The following is a 16,568-nucleotide window of genomic DNA, read 5'->3' as shown; positions in this document are numbered from 1 at the left end:
TCCATAGAAATACATGGTTGTCTGTTTTTCACTCGTAAACAGACAGATGAAAAATGGACATACGGAACGCCCTTAGTTTTACAGCAGTACAGATGGTCCAATGGGAACATGCTCCCTCCTTCCTCCTCCTCCATTAGCCACTTGCCCTCCAGAGGATTTACCCCCCTTCCTGGCCAGGCCACTTTTTGCGTTATGGAGCTACGTTAACTGACAATTGCGTGATCATGCTACTCTGCACTCTGCAAATGAAATTTACGTCCTTTTTTTTCCCACAAATCAAACTTTCTTTCATTGTTATTTGATCACCTATGCAGTTTTTTTTTGTGCTCTAAAAAAAACAATATTTTTTACTTTTTGCTATTAAACATGTCCAGTAAAAAAATGTTAAAAATCAATTTTTGCCAATAAATTTAGGCCAAAAAGTATTCTGCTACATGTGTTTGCTAAAATTAAATCTCAATACGTGTGAATTAAATGGTTTATGTGAAAGTGTTAGCATTTACAAATGGCAATATAGATAATGGATTTTTTTTCTACTGGTAATGGCGGCGATCAGCGGCATATAGCGGGACTGTGGTGGGCATTCTGACACTGACATCTCCAGTGACACCAATACAGTGATCAGTGCTAAAAAAAGCACTGACACTGTACTAAGGCACTGGACAGGAAGGGGTTAACATGAGGGGTGATCAAAGGGTTAACTGTGTGCTGTGTGTGTTTTACTTGTGTCTCTCTGTCTGTGCTTCACTGTAATCACACTGCTTTGGATGGCTGTGCTGTGCACAGCCATCCAAAGCAGTGTGCACGAGCTAACAGGGAGGAGAACTGTATTGTTTACATACAGTTCTCCACATCGGAGATGCTCGGCAATCACTGTGCGCCAGTGAGTAATCACTGAGCGGGCCAGCCTCGGGTGCAAATGGCGGCGTGGTTAGGGTGCGCGTCCCTACCCGGAAATGCAAAATCATGTATATACGTGATTTTGCACACCCATGCCACCCTGTAGCAGTATATCTGCTATAGGGTGGTCAGGAAGCAGTTAAGAAAAGTGTTCTCATGATTACAGGGCTTGTAACATAATCAGTGAATGGGGGAGAGAAACCTGTGACTGATCAGACTCACAGTTTGCTTTACAAGCATTGTAATCATTGAAATAATTTTTCTCAATGGAGGAGGAGGGAGGAAGGGGTGTGTTCCACTCAGACCATCTGTACTGCTGTTCTGCCTGAAGACTGAAGCTGTTAACCATTGCAGTGCTGGAAGTTCAGAGACAGGAAGAGGACAGGCATCTCATTTTTTTGCCTTTGAACTGCATCTCTCCCTATGTATTGTAAGTCTGTGAATACAAAAAAAAAGAAACTTGAAGCAAGTCCAATGCAGATAAAAAAATAAGTAAATTACATATCAAATGCACCTGTCCATGAATCCTGAATTTTCCCAGAAGTGTTTCAAATTGATGTCAAAAGCACATTCAAAATCACAACCCAAAACCCACCTACACAGTCTTGTAATGCCTAGCAGCACATACTCACCTATCCTTCACTTCCTAGCTGCTTCATTCAGCTGCTAAAAGCCAAGAAAATACCTGGTACTTCCATGTATGGAGTGGCATGTGACTCACTTCCCTTCTCATTTGAGCATGCTAGTCCTTGCTGATTGGCCAAGAACTGCCACATACATGCAGGATGACAGTCCTCTGTCTTTTTTTTTTAAGCCCAACTGAGCGTATGTACTCTATGAGCTGCTGGGGAAGAGGAAATTACAGCGAACCATAGAAAACCTGAGAGAAACGATTGCTATTACTGGCCTCTCCTCCTGAGAATTCTAGTTGCTTGACTTTCATTCTGATCTAAAAGCCTAAGCCCTGGTTCACACTGGTGTGACTTGTCATGTGATTTGTTTCAAATTGCATAAATAAGTCTCAGGACAAATCGCATGACAGGTCGCACCCTATTGTCCGTAATGGAACTGTTCAAATAGGTGCGGCGCCGACTTTGCGGTGATTTGTAAAAAATGTTCCTGCACTATTTTTTCAAGTCGTACTTGAAGGTGTACTGACATGAGGCTTTGAAATCATGCGACTTCACTTGATTTCAAAGTCGGATTCAGTGTGCACCAACAGTAAGACCTTGTTACAAACTAAAACAAAATTGCAGGTAAAAGCACAAAAATATTTAAATGCAGCTTACATTGGTTTTCCTTTCCATAAATTATTTTTATTTACTTGCAATGTGCCTTTGAACTTGCAATAAACATTTAAACATATACAAAGTGCTTAATGCGGATGGAGAATATCTCATTCGAAATCACATATCAGATATAAAGTGCCAATAGTGTGTGTAATAAATCAAAACAGTGATATAAGTGTTAATGATAAAGCACGTATAAAATTCAATAAATATAAAGTGCAAAAATATAAAACCACACAAAGTGGTTAAAGTGATAGATTTGTGAGAGTCCAATTATTGAATGTGGGGATCACAGAAGATCTCAGCATAAGTGTTCCAATCTCTTATTCCAGAGTGATGGATGGTGTGACTGGTAATAAGTAAATTGCGCACTCACCAGATGCGCAATATAATCACGCATTTGAGATTACAACTGTCTCATTAGGTCAACCAGATCATCCAATAGTGTGCACAGCCAGGTTTCTGTTCCCTTCAGGGTCCTCCAATTGGTAACAGTACAACAGGTTTCCTCTAAGATAGGCTCTGTGAATGATTAGACTCACAGAGAGCCCAAGCAAGGATGCCACATAGCATGATACTGTATATATCAGAGGACTTTTATTCCCAAATCAGGGTGCACAAACAGAAATAAAACTGCCTATTTGGGACTGTCCACTTTTAAAGTAACAGACATCAGATCCCCTGTTCAGGAATACCTACAGATTGCTGGGTGAAGAAGAAGAGTTCATCTAGGGTCTGGGGTTGTACATTAAGGAGAAGCTGTTTCCTTGGGCATCCTGTACACCCTCAACCCTATTCCAGTTCAAATCCCCTAAATAAAAACAACTAAACCAAAGTTCAAGGACTGATCTCTGACTCTGGATGCAAGCCTGTGTGAATATGCGTGTTGCCTGGCTGTGCAGGGCTATAGGGAGGCCAAAATCTTCTAGGCACTCCTGAGGGGGTAGTGCTACATGTGTATTGGAAAATTTACTAAGTTTTTTTTGTTCAACTTGCTGGTTGAACGAAAAAAAAATTTTCATGTATGGGCTGCTTTAGTGAAAGATTTTTGTTGAACTGAATGGTACGGCAACAGTGTCTCTTTAAATACTCGGAGGCACAGACTTGGAACAAGTATGTAGATGAGAAGCTCTGACTTTGCTTTGACTTTCTAATCTGTGTACTTGTTCCAAGTCAGTGACTCAGAAAACCCTGAAACCAGACACAGCCAGACAACTGTTTTTACATGAGATTAGAGATGGCAGCTGTTGTAGTTCTGTCAGATTACAGATTTAATTTATGCATACTGCTCATATTCTATTGTATTACCACCCCCACCTCCCATGTAGCTCTGCAACTAAGCTCATTGGTGCAGTGCATGAACCAGGTTACACCATGGCTATTAACCACACCTTTGCACTTCCTAACCCAAGCACTACTGGCAGTATTAGAGCCTGAATCATTGTATTGTCTCTGTGTAGACCAACAAAATATGAATTACTCTCATTTCTGGTAATTAACTGAAAACTAAAGTGGGTTTAGAGCAGTATCATGGCATTGCTTTTCAAGTTTACATATTTTTTTTTAGCAAAGTCCAAGAGCTGCAAAGGACAAAATAAACTTTATTGTTTAGCACATGCAAAAACATAGACACTCCACCTAGGATCCTCTCTTTAGCATGTGTTTCCTTCTACTGAGGCCTAATCACAGAGCATACAGTGCCTTTAAAATGTATTCATACCCCTTGGCATTTTCCACAACACGGAAGGAAAATGATAAATGTTTTTCAAAATTGTTTACAAATAAATATCAGAAAAGTGTGGCGTGCATTTGCATTCAGCCTCCTTTACTCTGATCATCCTAACTAAAATCTAGTTTAACCAATTGCCTTCAGAAGTCACCTAATTAGTAAATAGAGTCTACCTGTGTGTAATTTAATCTCAGTATATACAGCTGCTCTGTGAAGCCCTCAGAGGTTTGTTAGAGAACATTAGTGAACAAACAGCATCACAAAGGCCAAGGAACACACCAGACAGGTCAGGGATAAAGCTGTGAAGTTTAAAGCAGGGTTAGGTTATACAAAAATATCTCAAGCTTTGAACACCTTAAGGAGCACTGTTCAATCCATCTCTTGAAAATGGAAAGAGTTTGGCACAACTGCAAACAACGGCCCATGGTAACTCTGAAGGAGCTGCAGAGATCCATAGCTCAGGTGGGAGAATCTGTCCACAGGACAACTATTATTCGTGCACTCCACAAATCTGGCCTTAATAGAAGTGTGACAAGAAAAAAGGCATTGTTGAAAGAAGAAGTCCCATTTGCAGTTTGCGAGAACATGTGGAAGAAGGTGCTCTGGTCAGATGAGACCAAAATGGAACTTTTTGGCCTAAAAGCACACCATCCCCACCGTGAAACATGGTGGTGGCAGCATCATGTTGTGGGGATGGTTTTCTTCAGCAGGGACAGGGAAGCTGGTCAGAGTTGATGGGAAGATGGATGGAGCCATATGAAGGGCAATCTTAGATGAAAACCTGTTAGAGTCTGCAAAAAACTTGAGACTGGGGTGGAGGTTCACCTTCCAGCAGGACAAAGGCCCTAAACATACAGCCAGAGCTACAATGGAATGGTTTAGATCAAAGCATATTCATGTGTTAGAATGACCCAGTCAAAGTCCAGACCTAAATCCAATTGAGAATCTGTGGCAAGACTTGAAAATTGCTCTTCACAGACGCTCTCCATCCAATCTCACAGAGCTTGAGCTATTTTGCAAAGAAGAATGAGCAAAAATTTCACTCTCTAGATGTGCAAAGCTGGTAGAGACATACTCAAAAAGACTTGCTGCTGTAATTTCAGCTAAAGGTGGTCCTACAAAGTATTGACTAAGGGGGGGCTGAATACAAATTCACGCCTCACTTTTCACATATTTATTTGTAAAAAGTTTTGAAAAACATTTATCATTTTCCTTCCACTTCACAATTATGTGCCACTTTGTGTTTGTCTATCACATAAAATCCCAATAAAATACATTTACGTTTTTGGTTGTAACATGAACAAATTGTGGAAAATTTCAAGGGGTACGAATACTTTTTCAAGGCGCTGTAATTTATGGTATTTAATTGGAAACTATGGTGGTTTTAGGGCAGCATTTTATGTAATTGTTTTTCACATTTATATTAATTTTATGTTATGTTTTATTATATGTATACAACCTTTTTTTCACAAATAACATTAGTTACAGCACATAGGATTCCCAGAACACATTTGGTTATCTAAAGAGAGAGCACAGCAGAATCTCCGTGTCTTCATCCTGGCTTTGTCTGATTCAGACATGCAGTAATGTACTGAATGTGTTATTTTTATTTATTTGCCCAAATATACACTCTACGTTCTGTGCCGATTATCCCCTACCTACTATATCCCATCCAATCAGAAAGGCAAAAATTAAAATATTACTAAAGTCATTTTTCTGTCCCCCCCCCTATTTTTAGGTAGAGAACACCAACAACTAATGTGATTACGGTTGGCTTTAAAAATCCAGTTGCTTTTTTTTTCAATGTACCACTATGGTCATGTGATCACTTTTCCTAGTTTCACTGTAGCAGGACCAGGAATGAGCAGAGCTAAGCCACAGGGATGTCACCTACCCTGTCACTTCACTTTAGCTATACCACTCCCTTCCCTTCCATGCGCTGTCAGTCAAGCATCTGATCTGTTTAGGGGGTGGAGCATATGCCAGACTGACACCGCAATCTGCTCTGAATGGCCAGGAAGGGAGGGCAAGTAATAGCTTAAGCGGTGTCACATGACATGTGACTCACTGTTTTTTAGCTCCGCCCCCACCTAGGCCATGCTGAAGGGGTGAGAACAGCGAACACATGACCTAGTGAGCCAAACCAAAAAAGGGAGCATGCACACTGTGGTGGCAACACTGCAGAAGTACTAGGAGTCTGCAGATTGTTGCCACCAGGAAGCAGGATACCCTAGTAATGCCAGGATTACTAGATATCTTCCATTACAGGAAACATTGTTTTCAAAACTGACAGCACAGATAGGTAAAACAATGTTTTAGGAAGGTGTGTGAGCAAGCAAAAATGCCCTATTTTGCCTTCAAGATATCATGTTCCTCATTTAAAGGATGCAGGCCAGAATTTGTGGAAAGGCCATGTAGGCTAGGTCAAGGATAGCTTAGGTCTAGCCCAGCAATGGGCAAACTACGGCCCGCGGGCCGTATACGGCCCGGCGGACCTTTTAATCCGGCCTGCGGAGCGTGATACATTGGCTGTCAGGATGTGTGTAGGCGGGGCAGCGTGACGAACGTGAGGGGAGCTAGGCTCCTCTCACAGTCCACCCTGAAGACCGGAACGGCGCGGGAACACGGCGAGAGGAACGCGCGGAGCAAAGGTAAGTAAATTGACACAGGGGGGACTTACTATAGGGGGGATGAATTACTATATGGGGGATGAATTACTATGGGGGATGAATTACTATATGGGGGATGAATTACTATGGGGGATGAATTACTATATGGGGGATGAATTACTGTGGGGGATGAATTACTATGGGGGATGAATTACTATATGGGGGATGAATTACTATGGGGGATGAATTACTATATGGGGGATGAATTACTATGGGGGATGAATTACTATGGGGGATGAATTACTATATGGGGGATTAATTACTATGCTTACTATGGGGGAATATTACTATACTTACTATGGATGACACATACACATCATTCATCTACTCTTGGTCCGGCCCCCGGGTCCAATATATGAACCCATTGCGCCCCTCAAGTCAAAAAGTTTGCCCACCCCTGGTCTAGCCCATGAAGTATAGGTAAACAAAGAGAAAATATTATTATTTTATCACACATAAAATACTATTCTTGTATTGTCATAAACATTTAATGCCCCTGGGTGCATTACAAAAAAAACAGTCAAAGGGCACAATTTACCCTGCCTAGATGACAGGACCCTAATGATAACCTCAGTTGTAACATGGCCCTTGTCATCAGCTCTGAACTGCACATGCAGTTATGGAATCATCCTATTAGAGAATTGCTGGGCTCGACCTTAGATCAGGCAGCAGGGCAGGTCCAGGTGTGGGCAGGTGTGGGCAGGTCCGGGGTGAACCTGTACAGAGACATCATGGCATTTATCAAGGCATGGCTTATATTCACACACTCCACCGCATGAGTTCGCTAATTGCCTGGCTCTGGAACTGTACATTCGCAGTTAAGATCCAGCAACAAGGGAATTTTTTTTTAATCTTTTTATTATTTTCAGTTTACAAAATCACAAACACAGTATAATCCAATACAGTACAAATACATTTTCCAAAACATATTTTCCCACATTCTCCACCCACCATTCCCTTTCCTCCCCTATAAATTTACCTCCTTGACTCCACTTCTGATCACCTTTTCCGTTTTTCCTCTTGCTCCTTCATTACTTTCTTTATCATCCTTCTCCCCCCTTCTTTCCTCCTCTCTACCCTTTCCTTCATTTTACTCCGTCCCTCTTTCTTCTCTTCATTTAGACTCCTACCAGTTCTACACATCTTGTTGAGATTTTAAACTCACTCCACCTTTTCCATATTGCTCTAAATTGTTTCCGTTTTTTTTCCTCTCCTATATGGTATAGTTTATGCATCCTATATATATGCTCAACCCTGCGGACTCTGATGTAAGATGGGGCTTTAAAGACACAGATTTAAGGGGGACTCTGATGTATAGGAGGAATACTGTTGACTTAAGGGAGAACTCTGATGTGAACATGGCGCTCATCCTGACTGCTGCATTCTATATGTTTTTTCTTTCTTTACTTCCTCCTGGCCCATGTACTTTATACATTATGCTGTACATAGACCTGATCAAAGTGTTCATTGTCTCAACTGTTAGGTTTAATGAAGTTCTTCTTTAAAGTGTAAATTCACCTTTATAGAAAAGCTGTAAGATGACCTAAAAATGGACCCCTATCTATCCCCCCCTCCCAGTTCTGCTGTAATTACCTCCCACAATCCTGTGTTGTCAGGCTTCCTTCTGCATGCGGCTCCACTAATCGGGGGATTTGAAATCCCCTTGACTTTCTCTCCTCTCCTTGCAATGCTGACAGGAAGTGCCATTCATGTGACAGTGCTGACCAATTAGAATCCATTTGGTCTGTATTGGCTGCACAGAAGAAATTAAGCCACGTGGCATGCGGGAACCTGACAGCGCAGGATCATGCGAGGTAAGTACAGCGGGGATGGGGGGGGGGGAAGGGTGCAGTGTTATGTCACCTTACAGATGTTTTATAAAGGTGAACTTACACATTAACCTTCCTAGCGGTAATCCCGAATGTGGCTCGGGGTTAATTTTCAGTATCAAAAGCGGTAGCCCCAACTCGGGGTAACACTGTAGCGTAATTTACCTTGTCCAGCGATTCCCCGATGTCCTCTGGCCGATGCCGACATCCATCTTCCAGGTTCCCTTCCCTGTGAGAGGGGCGGAACCGGCGGGAGATTCAAAAAAGTAAAAACACGACATACACACAGTACATTGTAATCTGTTAGGAATACATTACTGTATCAAACCATTTTACCTCAGTTTTGTCCCTAGTGCTTTGTCCTGTGCCCTGCCTGCACGTTTAACGTTCTTTCTGCCTGGAAACTTGAGAACATTCATGGCAACCAAAAAGTGTCCCTTTAGGTCAAAAGCAGTTTTAGACCAGCTAGAAAACAGTGATAGTAAATTAGAATCACTTGCAGAATTAAGTGATAATGATTCGTGAGGAAATTCGTCATCAGACACCGAAAGTGATGACAGTGATGATTCTGCGACTGAGCTCAGTGATGTGTGAACTTGGTGCTCTATTTCAGCTTTCAGTGTTTTTGGTTTGATTACATTATTGAATTAAATTTATTATTATTATATTATTTTTTAGAATTATTTAATATATTATAATTTCTGATTTTGTGTTTCTAACTTTATCATAAACAAGATGTTAACTAGACTCTTGTTTGGACAGATTTAAGTGAGTTATTCCTAAGAATTACAGGCCTACAATATAAAACAACACATTTCCATGCAAAACAATGTACTGCTTTGACATTCAAAAATATTGACATAATCAGACCGCCAGGGAGGTTAAGGTAGGCTCCGTAAGGCAGCCCATACATCAGTCATTTTTTTTTGTTCAACCAGCGGGTTGAACATAAATGTAATTCAATTCCCACATCCACACATTTGACATCGCCCTGCTAACCAACTGTACTCTGCCCTACTGATTTCTGTTTCTATACACTGTCCTGCTGACCTCCCATCCCCTGCCCCCCTGACCTTTTTTACTGCACCCGCACATCAGCCCTGATTGTTAATAAGAATCCTTTAGCTGATAACAGGACTTCATAGTAGGCTTAAAGCACTATTCACCCTTTGAGCCTTATGGATTACCATGTGCCTGCCACAGACCTGGTGTATTGATCCTAAGTACAACAATAAAATACTGTAGGTAATAGAGATGTACTGTTTATAGAAAATACTGTGAAACAAAGATAATGTGTCCAGAGATCCCTTTGATAAAAAATGCCACTGATTGCAGAGAATGTAAAGCAGTTCTTTTATGTAAGTAATTGAAATTATTAGCCTCTTGCTGCTGAAATATAAATAAGTGGATTGTGTTTTGTTGCTTTGTGATATACATCACCTTTAAATGCTAACATCCTTATCATAATTATGTATAGTTTAATTATGCACACTCTCAAGAGATGTGTCATTTTACGTACTACTAATATTCCCCGGTGTATGAAATGCTCTGCTCCAGCATTGCTTAACAACATTGGAATAAAAATTGACTTGCTGATTTTTTTTTTTGTATACAATGATGGAAATGACATCCAGAAAAGAGGATAATAGATTGAGTTTATGCATATGCTCACTACTTTCCAGCCGTGGAGATGCGATGGCACTGCTACCACATGCACTCATCTGCACAAACTAAAAATGTACCTGTCTTCAATTTTCCTAGTTAATAAGGATGCTGTAGGTAGGCACAAGTCATGTTATTACTGTAAAAAAATAGCAAGAAGAAGAATTAATGAGCATTCAAATAATGATTTCCAGGAAAGCTACATCTAAGCCAAAAATAGACAGGGGGATTCAAAATAGCCCTAACAACAGATTTCTGGCTCACTTAAAGTGGAACTAAACCCTCCTAACCTTTTCAATCAAGGAAGCTGCCATCTTAGCTTCCGTTTGTTCTGCAACTGCCATGTTGCTGCACACATGATCAGTTATGACACCAGCCATTTGATGGTTTGACAATTTGGTTAAGAACAGAAGCAAATGTGACAGTTAGCATTCCTGAAATGCTGGGAGTGTTTCGAAATTGTTAAATCAATGGGTTTATTTCCGCTTTAAAGTGGTACTTTAGGTATAAAATTAAAAATGGGAGGATAGGCAGGATTTTTAATGCAAAAGAGACATGCTTTGTCTCTTCTGCATTAAAGCTACCTACCTGCCTATCTACCCGTGTACAGTGAGACACAAAGGCGCAGCTCGCTGTACACATTTGTCAATGCCGGAGGGTATAGTTCTGCTTTAAGAACTTAGTTCTGACTACCATCACATAAAAAACCTGTCATTCTGGCTGTGACAAATTCTTAAAAATTACAGTCAGTCCTCAGATTAGGAAACTGGCAGTAATTAAGATCAGCTCTGAGCTGGTATACAGAGGTACACCAGTATTCAGAGGAGGCAGTGCCTGTGCTGGGAAGCTGTCATGTATGTGACAGCTTCTAGCACAGTGCTTTATCCTTAGCCCATTTAGCAGTCAGCCGGGAGATTCCCCAGTTGAAAGCTAAATGCAATGGCCATATTTGGGAAATGACTTGTTACTAGGAGAGCGGAGCCTGATGGGGAACTGAATATTTCCCCACCAAATCCACTTTAATTTTGATTGACAGCATACAGCAGTGGGAAGATTCAAAGCAGTTATAATAGTGGCTTTTGAATCCATCCATTGCAGTGCACTGTCAATTGTAGATAAAATAAAGGGTAAATGGTGCATATATTACAAACACAATAGACCCATGTAAAGTCCATATAATCCTGGTGAGAATATCCAAAGGCACCTGTGGCAGCCACCGCAGAGTAAGAAGCAGCTTCTGTAGTGATCAACAAGAAAGAGTGGGCCCCCACTAAAAGCAGCATAAATACATCCACATTTACAGTATTATCAGGCAATAGACAGCTCACTCAATAGTGTGTAAAAAGAGCGTATCTGGAGAAGGAACCACTGTCTCTCCCTCCCATATACATGTAATATGTATGCCATTGCTGTAGCCGTTGGCTCCATATTGTGAGCGGATGGATTATTCTTTCAACTAGAATTTTTTGCTCAAATAAATTTTTCAGCAAAAGTGGGATTGTATTCAAAGTGACCTTAGACAAATAAAATTGCCTCATTTTGTAGCCTAAAAAAGATAAAAGCACAATAACCAACTTTACTGGTACAACAAGTGACACGTACGCATATTTAAAAAAACTAAAATGTATACATTTTTATCTTAAAAAATGTCTTTACATAAAAACAATGTGCTCTTATTATGGTTCAATATAATTCTCTTGAATTGTAGAATAAGATATTTCCATTATTTATACAGATCACATAACTTATGTTGCATTTATATTGATCCACAAGATCAACGCGTTTCTCATGTTTAACAGTTAACTTTGGACATATTAGCAGAAATCAGGGGTTTCTGCAAACCTCGGTTTGGTTTGGTTGTCTTTGTCCCAGTGTACTCTTCGGGAGAATATGCTGCCCTTCCTCACTCCCTGTACTTGCTGTGCTGGCAGTGTTGTAAATGTTGTTCAATTTTGCTGTCTTGGATCCTGAGATGTGGTCCTGGGGAAACTAGACAAGAGAAACGTGTTGACCTTGCGGATCGATAAAAACGCAACATACGTTACGTGGTTTGTATAAATAATGGAAATTTCTTATTGTACAACTCAAGAACAATTGACTACTGTCCGTGATACTTATTTTATGTACACTGATATAGAATTTTTCAGGACAAGCTTTCACAGTGTACCTTCTTCATCAAGGTCCAACTCAATTGTTTCTTTTGTAAGTGCACTAATATGGGTACAATCACATTGAGCAAAATGTACAATTCCAGAGAATTATATTGAATCATAATAAGAACACAGTTTTTATGTAAAGAAAAACGTTTTAAATTATAAATATTAATACATTTTTATGATTTTTAATATGTGTATGTGTCACTCAATGTACCAGTAAACTTCGATGTGGTGCACCTAAGGGGTGGTACTCAATGAATTGATGTCCTGAAAAATTGATATTTTATTTTCTAATACATCTATATAATAAGGGCTTGATATGCAATGCTGACATTTCTAAATAAATTTAAAGGAAGCAGCACTGAGGGAATATTTAGGCTGCAATTTGCCGACCGCTCCCTTTAAAAATGCTATTTGCCTAGCCTCCATCCTGATACATTGGTGTTATGCATTACTGATCAATAACAATTATTTAAATCAGGAGTTCTGACTTCACTCTGACTTTACCTGCTGCATACGTGTTCTAGGTCAGTGACTTAAAGTACTGAAGCTAGAGATCGATAGATAACTAGCAATCCCAGAAGGCCCTCAGCAATAGCAGTCTACATGCTTTTCCCAGTAAACTTTCCCTAAATAACCATCAGGCAAACAAGAACTTGCCTGAGATAGATATGAAAAAAGAATCCATGCATTACAGGACAATGTTATTTTATCATCATGAATTCAAGACTGAGTTGGTGGCAAAAATGGTAAGTGAGAAATGTTAGCAGACAGCTCAGCCAATATGCTGTAATCAGCGACAGATCAGGGAACATATGACATCCATTCCTGACAGTTACTTTATTAAAAATAAACAATAAACTTCCTGAGTCCCCTTTGCAATGGAACAGGCGTTAGACCTTATTATGCAGCATGCTGACTCAACAGTTTCAAATGTCACCAGACAGTTAGATATGCTTGTTATGGGGGATATACCAGGAAGGCATACACCATAGCAAATTTATCATATTCTAGCTTTCAGTGAAACCAAGAAAACTGCCTGCCTCAACCAAAATAAAGGAATTTGCAAGAAAACTATCCTCACCTTCTTATTAGAGATATTTGGGCTTATTTAGCAAAGGCTCTGCAAAGACCAAATACATTCAACTAAGTGCTGTAACCAAAGGCAATTAGTAAAAATGTAAGTGTACTGCACTCAGATCTGTAAAGGATTAACTCCATTTGGTTCCTCTGGATTACTACCTATTGTTTTTTTCAGGACTCATGTTCACATGTGTTTTCAACTAAACTTTTTTATTATATATTATGTAATGTGAATACAGACACCATTTAGAAGCAGTTGAACTTCTTGAGCAATGCAAAAAATAATAACAGCAACTCCAAAGCAAGTCAAAGCAACTCAGAAGCACCTGATTCAAATTTGAGTCTTCCATTGGCCAGGGTCTAGGATTGAAAGACTAAGTAGAGAAATGCTATCTATGTAATATACAGCAGCTGTCACTGACCATGGGTCCTGTTCTGACTAGGGTTTGAGAATAACTCTACACAGGGCTACCAGCTCAACTTATCTTATTTGTACTAGTCTGGGGGACATGTCCTCATGCTCCTACATCCAGGTCTTATATAGTTGTCCTGCTGGACTGGCACCCCTTTCAAATAGCTGAAAACTCTTAGCATCATGAAGAGGCATCTTCAGAGGACACATTTTACAGTAGGGGTGTCACACTCAATTTAATTTTATTTGTACTGGCCTGGGTGAAATGTCCTCCTGCTCCTATGTCCAGTTCTTTAATTGTGCTGGATTGGCACAACTTTCAAAAAGCTGGAACCCCTTAAACAGCAAGAAGAGGGATCCTCGGAGGACATATTTTGCAGTAGGGGTGTCAACATAATTTTATTGAGGGACGCATCAGCAGTTTGGTTGCCCTCAAAGGGCCAGTTGTATCTGTAAAAAATGTATCTACTCTTCATGTTAAGTCATATTATTATTTCATATTAAATAATTGCCTCTGCATTCTATTATTACTGGTTTTTGTAATAACTTAAGACTTATGCTATGAAGGGCAGGTGCCGACCGGGACGTGGCCCACTCACATTCCTGTACCAGATGATGCAAGGAAAAGGAGGGTAGCACACTGCTGGTATCATCCACAAGAAACTTATTGGAGACTGCTCAGACAGAACAAGGTTCTGCCATGATGTTCTGTCTGGACATTCTCCAATAAAGTTTCTTGTGGATGATACAAGCAGTGTGCAACCTTCCTTTTCAACTGGCATAGAATTGCATTCTACTTATAATACTTTTAAGTAGAAGTCCAGAGCACCCTCCTTACATCAGATGTCAAGAGCCCCCCACCTTCCCTTACATCACCTGCTGCCAGGAAGAAATTGTGGGTGGAGCTGGGAAGCAGAAAGTGTAGGGTCTGGAGGAGGATCAGAGGAGAGCTGGAGTCAGTTGCCAGAGTCTGCTAAGTGCTGAGACCAGGGAAGGTGGAAAAGAGAGGGTGTTGTGGCTGCATAGAGAGGAGTAGAATCTGTAGGAGTTCTGTCCTCTCCTCTGCTGCCGATTGCTAAGATAAGAAGGTGGTGGGTATGAGGTGAGGTGCTGCAGGTGAAAGAGAGGTGCGAATGGAATGGCCTGGCTGGCTAGATTTCGCCTGCAGGCCATGTGTTTGACATATGTGTTTTACAGGGTTAAAAAAGGTAACTTCTCAGCCTGCATACTTTAAGTGATCTCCATACAGGAGTAAACCTCCATTCCCACTTTATTGTGGGGCTTGCACAATCAGATGAGACAGCAGCGAAACATATTCTATCTGACTAATGAGTATGGCTTTAGAAAACATACTTTATTGGCAGACACGATTTCACAAATTATTACTTGTTCACAATAATTATTATTCACAAATAACAGGGAAATGTTTAGTAAAACTAAAGAATACAAAATCTGGTGCAACTCTGCATAGAAACTACTGTAATTAGCTTCCAGGTTTTATGGTCAAAGCTTAACTGAACAAGCTGAAGTTAGAAGCTGATTGGCTACCATGCCACCAGATTCTGAGTGCACCAGTTTTAGTAAATCTCCCCCTTACTTTCTACAGTATGTCTATTAAAAAAAGGATTGTAAAAGATACATTTTAACTTAACTTCATGAACCAAAAATAAACCAAATGTTAAATAATATACCACACACTCATCACTTAGCATCAACATAAGTAAGACTCCTCTAACACATGAACAAAAAATTCAGTTCAATACTGTTAGCTGTTAAATATCAAAACCTGTTTAGACATTGAGAAGCATTATCACTGAAAAAAAGTATTTTCTCTAAAGGAGCCCCTATGTAAAACAGAAATAAGTAAATGTTTTCCCCTATATTTTTTATAAAGAAGAACTTGTACGATTATTGCAAATACTAAGCAGCCAACACAATGAAAAGAGAATGTTTGATGCATTGCACATGGGCATCACTAGCACTGGGCATCCAGGGCGCATGACCTGCATCTTATGGGCCATGGAGGAGACCATGTATTTTGTCTGCTTCTCCCGGTCACAGCATGGAAAAGAGCTCAGTTCAGCCTCTGATCCCAAGGAGAGAGTAGCTCATTCTCTAATGATGGACAACGTGATGAATGCTGAGAGTGAGGCTTTGATTAATTCTATGGATAAAGACAATAAAGCTTCCCTTCTGGAGTGAATGGAAAGGTGTAATATTAATCTTGTGCAGGTTAATGGTCAGAGGAAATATGGTGGCCCTCCTACAAACTGGGATAGAGAAGATCCTACACTTGGGACAGAAATACCTACCGACAATATCCCTCAAGAAATCTATGAAGATAAATGAATTCCACTTTTTCAGACTGTGAGAACATTGTATGAGTTTTGTTTTATGATGACTTTTCTAGTGGTCTTTTCTAGGGCAGCACAGTGGCTAAATGGTTAGCACTTCCACCTGGCAGTCCTAAGGTCGTTGGTTCGAATCCTGACCACGGCACCACCTGCCTGGAGTTTGCATGTTCTCCCTGTGCCTGCATGGGTTTCCTCCGGGTACTCCAGTTTCCTCCCACACTCCAAAGACATGCTGGTAGGTTAATTGGATCCTGTCTAAATTAGCCCTAGTATGTGTATGTATGAATGTGAGTTAGGGACTTTAGATTATATGCCCCTTGAGGGTTAGGGCCTGATGTGAATGTACTATATATATGTAAAGCGCTGCATAAATTGATGGCGCTATATAAGTACCCCTGATGATGATAGTGGACAGATTACACAAGTGAAAGCCAAACACCTGAAAGACAGCATGTATATTATACTTTATATATCCAGGGCTGTGG

This window comes from Staurois parvus, unplaced genomic scaffold (genome assembly GCF_062004578.1).
Source record: "Staurois parvus isolate SC_StPar_1 unplaced genomic scaffold, SC_StPar_1.0 ptg000282l, whole genome shotgun sequence".
Classification (NCBI taxonomy): Eukaryota; Metazoa; Chordata; class Amphibia; order Anura; family Ranidae; genus Staurois; species Staurois parvus.
The sequence above is the reverse complement of the archived record's forward strand: the minus strand, read 5'-3'. Positions refer to the sequence as shown.